The sequence below is a fragment of the Oratosquilla oratoria genome, chromosome 18 (assembly GCF_046742065.1).
Source record: "Oratosquilla oratoria isolate Oo_2021 chromosome 18, ASM4674206v1, whole genome shotgun sequence".
Lineage (NCBI taxonomy): Eukaryota > Metazoa > Arthropoda > Malacostraca > Stomatopoda > Squillidae > Oratosquilla > Oratosquilla oratoria.
This window is the reverse complement of record NC_134794.1, coordinates 57,102,464-57,109,963: the sequence shown is the minus strand read 5'-3', so window position 1 is coordinate 57,109,963 and position 7,500 is coordinate 57,102,464. Positions and strand designations below refer to the sequence as shown.

At 43.5% G+C, this 7,500-nt stretch overlaps 1 protein-coding gene across 4 annotated transcripts in view; it reads right to left on the bottom strand.

Annotated features, from left to right (window-relative positions):
- LOC143035262 (dipeptidase 1-like) overlaps positions 1 to 7,500 on the bottom strand; it is a 187,682-nt gene that overhangs the window by 158,687 nt on the left and 21,495 nt on the right. The window lies entirely within an intron of this gene.

The window sequence follows — 7,500 nt, the reverse complement described above, 5'->3', positions numbered from 1 at the left end:
GTTTCCTGGTTTAAGCTCAGTATATGTAAAAAAAAGCACTGTAGTTGATATACAGAGATGAAGAAACATCAGCTGCAGCCAAAACGCAACACAATCCAAACATTTCATGCCTTTTTGGGTTATGTCCTTCAGGGGAGCGAGTGCATTGACAAATTGTGCATGTTTACATAAGAGAAAGGGGTGGCTTCAGTAAAAGTACGAAAAACACATAAATAAATGCATAATTGAATAGATAATGAGCGCGCGGACGGGAAGGGCAGGGACTGGAGGTCCGGTGATGCGTAGTGCATCCGGCAGAGGTCTCTGGGAGCGCGACTCCTCTCCCGAAGCTTCTGTTAGTGTGGTCTTGGCGAGCGGCTATTTTTCGTTATTCAATTGCTGGGTCTTTTTCTCTCTCTCTCCTTTCTTAATTTCTTTTTCTTTTACTCTATTATAATTATTATTACCATTTTGTCGTATGGTGATGTCAGTCTTCTTTAACTCAGTCAATGGATCCACATTTCCTTAACGAGAACAGGCTTAGGTACATTAAATTACAATCTCTGGAAGGACGCAGATTGCAGGGTGATCTATTAGAGGTGTTCAAGTGGATCAAGGACTTTAACAATGGGGATGCAAACAAGGTCATCATATTAAGACAACAGGATAGTGGGTAGGACTAGCAGTAATGGAGTTAAAATGGAAAATTTTAGATTTAAGAAGGAAATAAACAAGAACATATTTACCAATAGTGGTCAATGGATGGAATAGACTTAGTAACCATGATGTCGCGAGCCCTGAAACTATCGGATGTTTCAAGAAAAGGTTAGACAGCTTTATGGATGGGAATAAAAAGTGGTAATGGATATGGAACTGCCTAGTGTAGGTCTTATGGTCTCTTACAGTCTCCTTCATTATTATGTTCTGATGTTCTTATGTACATCCCAAGATTTTTTTTTTTTTTTTTTTTTTTTTTTTTTTTTTTTGTCAACAGCTGTTCAGGATACTGTAGTGTGACCTTCGGATACCAGACAGTGTAGAGCTTTTTCTGATTCAATTTTCATTTAAGCAATGGATTTGGCGTAAATTTCCGTTTCTTTGCGTTTCTTTTTTTTTTTTCCTTCACTGATATCCATTAAACACTTTGCTTTTTCCAGTTTCTTTCCATGGTCTGTCTGTCTCTCTCTCTCTCTCTCTCTCTCTCTCTCTCTCTCTCTCTCTCTCTCTCTCTCTCTCTCTCTCTCTCTCTCTCTCTCTCTCTCTCTTTCTCTCTCTCTCTGTATAAACGCGCTCGCGCGGGCGTGTGTGCGCGCGTTTCCAACGAGCAGGAATAACATTACACAAGAAAACAGAGATCCTGTATCAATTCTTCATGATTACGTCAGTAAGAGATAAAAGAACAAAAAACAAAAAAAATCCTGGAAAAGTATGTGTAAATAAAACAGGATATGTATGAAGACGCCTAAGCAAAAGTAAGATGCGGTGTAGCATTGTCAGACTGTGAGGTTAGGACCGCGCATCAAGGTTTCGTCTTAAAGTCCATTTCTCTTCAATCTCCTAATGGAGAATGTTACAGCTAAACCGCCACGACAAGATGCACCATTTTGCAAACAAGCTCCCTGACTGCAGATGTTAATGTGTTGTGTTATGAAATAGAGGGCGAGCTGGTGGAGGGCGAGTCAGGGGAGGAAATGGTGTATGTGTGTGTTTGTGTGTGATTCACCATGGTCTTGGACCACGTGCTGGACTCGTGATCGACAGCTATTTCCCTCCCGGAAGAGAGCTCAGAGCTCATATATGACCGATCTATGGGTAATGCTGTGACCTCACACGCACACACACCCCAAACTCCCCGCCCACGAGAGTTGGAGTAACAACCCGCAGCGCAGCGATACTGAAATTATTTCAGCCCTAGGCGGGATTCGAAATTGGACCTCCGTAGTGGCAGGCCAGAACTCTAACCACAGCGCCATGTGTGTGTGTGTGTGTGTGTGTGTGTGTGTGTGTGTGTGTGTGTGTGTGTGTGTGTGTGTGTGTGTGTGTGTGTGTGTGTGTGTGTGTGTGTGTGTGTGTGTGTGTGTGTGTGTGTGTGTGTGTGTGTGTGTGTGTGTGTGTGTGTGTGTGTGTGTATTTACCTAGTATTTTACGGGAAGGGGAGCTATGCTCGTGATGTCCCGGTATATATATATATGTGTGTGCGTGTGTGTGTGTGTGTGTGTGTGTGTGTGTGTGTGTGTGTGTGTGTGTGTGTGTGTGTGTGTGTGTGTGTGTGTGTGTGTGTGTGTGTGTGTGTGTGTTTTAATGATTCAAGAGGCAAGTCTGGACTAAGTAAGTCACTCTAGAGAGACACATGGGAATACAGAGGGATGTAAGTGGTGGTTTTTACCCCAAAAATAGAAAGTATAATACGGACAGGACAAAAAAATGGTGCCACGCTATTAGGTGCGTTGGTGACTAGATGCCAGTAATACTGAGACTAAAGGTGTGTACAGTTCGCCTTTTACGAGACCTGATGCCTCGACTGGAAACTATACACATGAAGAAGATAAGGAAAAGGTTGAACGGTGTGACAGAAATAAGAGTGATAATATATGTAGTACCAGATAAGTGGATACTGAGGCGAGTGTGTGAAGATGCGCGCGTGGACGGGATGTGGCAGAGGTCAGGATGTGGAGTTGGGTGGGTGAGGATAAACGGGTGGATCCTGGGAGATGTGGGGATGGTGAGGTGGCTGTGTGGAGACACGCAGGCGGAGTGGACTAGGAGCAAGCACTTGTTGCCAAGAGTAGAAGTTAGAGGTACATGCTGACAAGAGGAGAGATAGAGAAAGCGCAGCCGGGCGAGCGAGAGGCGAGAGAAATGAGAGGCGAGAGAAATGAGAAGCAAGATGGAAATGTCTTGGGAATGGATCCGCCTGGGAAAAGGAGATGAGGGCGACCAAAGATGAAATGAAGGATTTTTTTTTTGTTTATAATTTATTCTGGAATGATCAGCGCCTCTATATGTGAGGACAATGTCGCGCCGAAGATTTGGAACCATGAGAGGAGATTTAAGAAATGTCCGTACGAAGGAGGAGCAGCAGATTTTAAAAAACTGATAAATGATGCATCTTTGATAATGAGTGGAGATGAGTCTTCAGCCACAGAATGAAGAACCTGACTCATCGCATTGAGCTGAAATAGTGATGAAAGCGAGGGAAGCTTCCTACATTAGGATCACCGAATCGTCTTCTTCTGATGGACGCAGTCTCACCTCTGCTCCATGATTATGTACTATTTTGGGGACTATTGGGGCAGGTATCACACAGTCACTGCTAGGAGTGCGGGATTCGAACCCACAACCCGTTTCCGATGACACCAGCAGAGGCTGAAGGATGTTTGGTGAAGAGAGTGGAAGAGAGCAACTCATTATGAAAAGGTGAAAGAGAGCGAGAGAAAGAGCAGAGGATTATGTGAAAAATTGACCTGAAGAAAGTGATTCAAGGTGGTCACTTGAGAGGCCACGACCCGGGGGGATTTTACCCCTTTTTACGCCTTCTTGGGGGCTCAACGTTGATCTGTGACCGTCAAATATTTGCCAAACATTTTATCTTTAATTTACCTGATTATTCAAATTCATTTACTTTACTACACAATCAAATAACTAACCTATATGTTCTCAGGCATCCATTATTGTTTTGTTTATTCACTTGTTCGTTTACTTGTTCACAATTATTATTAGCTAGTTAATGGATTAATTTATCCATCTATTAATTCATGCGTTTATTTGCTCGTTCATTTATTATTATTCATTCGTTCGTTTGTTCTTTTTGTTCTCCTTGTTCACTTTTTTCCCCCATCTATTAATTCATGCGTTTATTTACTCGTTTATTTATCATTATTTATTCGTTCGTTTGTTCTTTTTGTTCTCCTTGTTCCCTTTTTTTCCCCACACTCTGACGTGGGTGTAATTCCTAAACGGCAGCTCACCTCTGAGACCAGGGCGGGGTGGGGTGGGGGGGGCTAGCTAGGCCATTCGAAGTTGTCACCGTAGACAAGGGCGACACCAAACCCATCAATCTCCGCTCACTGGAAGCGTTTTGCGAGGAGGAGGAGGAAGGAGGAGGAGGAGGAATAGTAGGAGGAGAAACGTGAGGAGGAAGAGGAAGAGGAGGAAGAAGATGAGGAGGAAGAGGTGGAGGAAGAGGAGAAGGAGAAGAAAGAGGAAGAAGAAGAGGAGGAGAAGAAAGAGGAAGAAGAAGAGGAGGAGAAGAAAGAGGAAGAAGAAGAGGAGGATGAGGAGGAGGAAGAGGAGAAGGAAGAGGAAGAGGAAGAAGAAGAAGAGGAGGAGAAGGAAGAGGAGGAGGAGGAGAAGAAGTAGGAGGCAAAGGAAGAGGAGAAGGAGAAGAAGAAACAGAAACAGGATGAGGAACAGGAGGAGGGACAGGAGGAGGAGGAGGGAGGAGGAGGAGGAGGGAGGAGGAGGAGGGAGGAGGAAGAGGACGAACAGGAGGAGGAGGAGGAGGAGGAGGAGAAGAAGAAGTAGGAGGCAAAGGAAGAGGAGAAGGAGAAGAAGAAACAAACAGGATGAGGAACAGGAGGAGGAACAGGAGGAGGAGGGAGGAGGAGGAGGAGGAAGAGGAGGAGGAGGAGGGAGGAGGAGGAGGGAGGAGGAAGAGGACGAACAGGAGGAGGAGGAAGAGGAGGAGGGAAAGGAGGAGGAGGAGGAGGAGGAGGAGGAGGAGGAGGAGGAGGAGGAGGAGGAACAGGAACAGGAAGAAGAGGAGAAGTAGGAGGCAAAGGAAGAGGAGAAGGAGAAGAAGAAACAGAAACAGAAACAGGAGGAGGGACAGGAGGAGCAGGAGGAGGAGGAGGAGGAGGAGGAGGAGGAGGAGGAGGAGGAACAGGAACAGGAACAGGAACAGGAAGAGGAGGAGCAGCTCGGCTGTGAACAGTTTAGTCTGGGCGGAAATGCTTGGGCGTCGTGAGTCGCAGGGCGGCGCCAAAGTTGAGGGGTAGTTTGTGTCGCCACGCAAATTGTTTGTAAGCACTTTTTATTTTGTTTTACCGATTTGTGCCTGCGTGCGCGGGGATGTTCGAAAAAATCAAAGAGATCAACTCGAGTACTGGGTATTCTCTTTCGATCTGGGTCATATCGAAATCCCTAGGACCAATCGCGAAATATATTAGGTAGTAACACCTCGCTCGACATTGGTACCTCGTCAATGTCTTGTTATGAGGCGTCGTGAATTCATGGCCCAAGTGGAACAAGGTAGTCAACCAGCGCTTCTATCCTTGGGGACAGTATCTTACTGAAGAGGTGGAGTCCTAGAGGAAATAGTCAAGGTGAAATTTAACTAAGGAGGACAGTTAAAATTAACTAAGGAGGGCAGTTAAAATCAACTAAGGAGTGCAGTTAAAATTAACTAAGGAGAGCAGTTAAAATCAACTAAGGAGGGCAGTTAAAATCAACTAAGGAGGGCAATTAAAATTAACTAAGGAGGGCAGTTAGAATTAACTAAGGAGGGCAGTTAAAATCTAAGGAGGGCAGTTAAAATCAACTAAGGAGGGCAGTTGAAATTAACTAAGGAGGCCAGTAGCTAAATGGAGGGTTAGTCGATGTTCAAAGTGACCGTTATTCCTTTTTGAGAGGAGATTAGTCTTCAGTCATAAAGGACTGCTGCGTGACCCTGGTTCGTAGGGGATGTCATGTATAAGTCTTGCAGGCAATATCCCAAATGGGGAAATGAAATAAGGAGTAATGTTTGGTCGAATTGGGCTGCGTTTCTCTGCCAAATTTGAGACGAATAAACCACCACAAACGCGTCTAAAAATAATAAATGAATAGATAAATAAACAAATAAATAGAAAAGCAAATCAATAAATAGAATAAATAAATAAATAAATAAGTAAATAAATAACTGTAATTTTAGTGTCCCTTGCAAGACCCCCAATCTATCCCCTGTCGGGCGGCACAGCCTCTGTGCCCACCATCAGTCTTGGTAAGGTTGCTCGTAAGGTGCCAATTGCATGTGAAGTCGAGATTGTTATAGATTGATTCTTCTTTTTGTCAATGGAGTGTGAAACCAGTGCTCCACAGCAGAGCAACAATGGTACACTTCACCTCTGATGTCCACCGTTGCAGAGAGGGGTTGGGCAGCCGTAGAAGTACGATTTAGTCGTTGGCCCAGTTGCGCCCCCCGGGGATCGAACCCCGGACTTTCCGCGTTCGAAGCAAGAACGCTAACCACTCTTCCAGGATGGCGCCACATAAGGTAAACTTGTTTGTAAACAGCTGAACACTTCACGCAGAATAAGAGTTCAATCACCACTGAAATATGTCGAGATGTTTTGTTGTACGCAAACGGGCCCAATATTCAAAGTCGAAAAAGTATGACAAATGCGAATATGGAGTTTACAAACTCAAATGTATAAGTGATGAAACAGACGGAGGAATTCCGGTGTTGCGCGGCCATACTGAGCGAAGAGTTGCTATCGAATCGTGTTTCTATGATCGAGCATGTATATTATGTGATGTTCGATCATCTATCACGTGACCCCTGAGGTATTACCATAGGGTAGTGGTCGGCAACCCTCGTAGCTTGAAGAACCATCTTTTAAAGTTTAATCAAAATTTTGCGTTCTTGGAACCGCATTATAAGAAACTGTCTCGTAAACCGAGATCTACAGGACTTCAATAATGTGAGAACGAAAATATATTCTACTTTAAAACAAACCTAATTATAGTCACAATGTTCAATGTACTTATACTCGCAAAATAAAGTTGAAGAGGAAATAATATACATAATTTTGCCTGGAATGTTTTGCAAATGTACAGTATATGATGTCTTTGTTTTGATGGAGTAATAATTTTGTAAGAAGCTTCAGGATCTACACAAGTTATAGGTTCTTGCGTAGAAGCCATGTTGATAAGGATATAAACTAAAAGGGCATAAATAGTGAAATAAACAACTAAAACAATCGTCGAGGTAAGGCACTGTATCCAACATGCAAATACGATAAACGCAAGAAACAAAGTTGACAGGAAAAGATAAACTTTTACGAAGACAAAGTTGTCATGGTGAACCAATATATACAACATGCAAAACCGGAAAGTTATACATACAGTATGTACATGTATGTATATATATATATATATATATATATATATAATACATATATATATATATATATATATATATATATATATATATATATATAAATACATACATACATATACCAAAGGCTCTTTCCCCCGAACAAGGGAGGTAGCTAAAAAAAAAAAGGCATAAAATTCACTCCCACCCATTCCATCCCACACATACTCCACTCCAATTCACCCCACTCCCTCCCTCTTATCTTGGCTCCTCCTGGATGACGGGTCATTCCTACATCTCGCCCACTGTCCTGGGTCAGAAGCAGTGTCTCAAGATACAGCATATCCAGAGCAAGGCCGCTTCATTAAATCAGCGACCCCCCTTCTCCGTCCCCTAATGCAGAAAAAGAGAAGACGGGGAGAAATCTTTTCGGGCTGCGTCAAATT